The following is a 2,503-nucleotide window of genomic DNA, read 5'->3' on the forward strand; positions in this document are numbered from 1 at the left end:
AAGTGAGGCAGAGAGTTACTGAGTAACTGAAACTCTGTTGGGTAACTAATATTGACGGGGGTGGGGGGGGGGGGGTTCTGTTCCCACAATGAAGGTCTGTGGAACCAGGACTTCACTTTTACAGAAATGTCCTAAAGTCTATGATCCTATTTCTTTGTCTTCATACAGATAGATAATGCAGCTACTATACTAAAAATAAAAATAAATAAACAATAAGGTTTTTTCTTTATCTTGTTTTCTTCTGATGTTTGTTGTTACCAACACATTGTTAAACAGGTTTAAGATGTTTTCAGACACTTGGGTCCAGAACTTTCTCTGAGTTCCTCGTTCACATACAACGAGCAGGTCTCTGGTCAGACGTGTTCAGAACAACAAGAACATCTCAGAAGTCTTCTACGTCTACTGCTCGACTTTCTCATCCAGACGTTGTAACAAAGATTTAACGTTGTATGAACGATGTTTAGAAGTTACCGACGAAGACTCCGACCCTTCTTCACCTTCGTGGCGCTAACCTCAGCATCGCAGGAAAGGCTAGAACACGTGAGCGTCCCCCTTCACTTCCTGCCGGTCGGAGTTGTGCACTTCTTCACCTCTTCACCTCCTCTCGGCCGAGTCGTGCTGCGGTCGCCCTGATTGATTTTCTCAAGAAGAGCAAAGAGAGTTTAATCAGTCAATAAGAACTCCACCTCTGGGAACGGAGGATCCCCAAAGCTCTTCGTCATGCCTCGTCTTCGCTGTGAACAATCAGCCGGACTGCAGCTGGTCTCTGAACCTTCACCACAGGAAGCTTCTTCTATCTCTTTTTTGAGTATTAGCAAATATTCACGCTGGATCGGTTCCTGTCTTGAGTTTTCAGAGTGTGTGTTTAAATGTGAGGTCATGTGAGGGTCCAGGAACAACAGCGTGAGCAGTTTGGTGTTTGCCCATGTGACAGATAACAAACACACTCCACCCCCACCCCCCCCCCCACACCCCTCCAACCCCCTCGCTCATTTGGGGCTGTGTTTCTTGGGGATTTAAATTTGTTTTAAAAGTCTTAAAACTGTCAAACTAAACTATTTTGCTAAATCTAAGGTCATAACATCAATGTATCTATTTCATGTCTTTTACCTCTTTAGATCTCTCTAGCTCTTTAAATATGTTCTATTTAATCTCTTTTCTTTAGCTTGTGAATAGTTTTAAACTCTTCTTTTTCATCTTAAACTGATTTATTTTCATTTCATTGTTTTAATTCCCTGCTCAGCCCCTTGAATCTGCCACTGTGTGTGAAATGTGTGTTTTCCAGAACCATGCGAAGACGAATCAGTAAAAGTTCGTCTGATTTTATACGAACAAAGATTTAAACGACTGCTCTCTACTTTTTTAGAATTGACAAATAACTTTTTAAAAGAAAAAGAGCAGAAAAAAACTGGTGAAACAATAAAAGTTCAAACTGACCCAGAGTCAGATCTGAATCCTCTGCCTCCTCCTCCTCCGATGTTGTGAGAGTCTGTAAAACATGTCGCTCTTTGAAGGTATGTGCTAATAGGAGCTATTACACTCACTCTTCTCCCTCCCCGCCCTTTTACTCCAGAGCACTCTCTTCCCTCCCTCCCTCCCCCCCCACCTCCCTTTGCTCTCTCCCTCTGGTCTCTGCTCCCCTCCGTCCTCCTCGGTGCCTCTAATTAGCAGTGTGTTAACCTCAGTGGAAAGCCAGGAATGCCCCGACAAGCTCGTAAAAATCACGTGAAATTACCAGAGACACCGACAAACAGGTTCGAGCAGCAGGAGGACGACTGGACGGACGGAGGACGAGAGAGGACTTCTGGGGGCGAAGACAGAAAATTCACACCGTGTTCTATTACATGTTTATGTAATTTCACATTAATTTAGTGACTTTGGGAAACCAACAAAACTGAGACTGCAAAAACTTATTTTTTAAGGATACGTGACATCAAATTTATATATCACCATGATCCATAAAGGATAAATACTTTTATGAAACCAAACAAACCTGATAATATTGAGGTCATATAATTAATTCCTTCCACACATTTGTGACTTTTACGTTAATCATACAGTAAATAAAAATAAATGAATTTAAAGGAACAAAGATGGAGAAAGAAACTGAAAGAAATGTACTTTAATTGAACATTAAAGAATAAAATAAGCTCATAATATCCATATTCAAGTGGACTTTGTTTATTCATTGATCTGTGGTTTATGTGAATGTGTTTGTTGTTATATTCCTGATTCATTTTGTGGAGTTTGAGCTGATTGGATCCAGGAGTTCAGGTTTCACTTTCCTTACATGATGAGATACAGGATGCTTTTCTGCAGTTTGGTGAATTTCTCAGGAAATAATGCAGAGATCAAGATGTTTATCAATTCTTCTAAACCCTCATCACCTCCTCATCCCTCCCTCACTCCTCCCTTTCTTCATCCCTCCCTCATCTTTGAAGTGCCCCACCCTCTTCTCCCTCACTCCTTCAACGTAGCCACAATGGCTGCTTCATGCGGCGGG

Source organism: Platichthys flesus, chromosome 11, assembly GCF_949316205.1.
Source record: "Platichthys flesus chromosome 11, fPlaFle2.1, whole genome shotgun sequence".
Lineage (NCBI taxonomy): Eukaryota > Metazoa > Chordata > Actinopteri > Pleuronectiformes > Pleuronectidae > Platichthys > Platichthys flesus.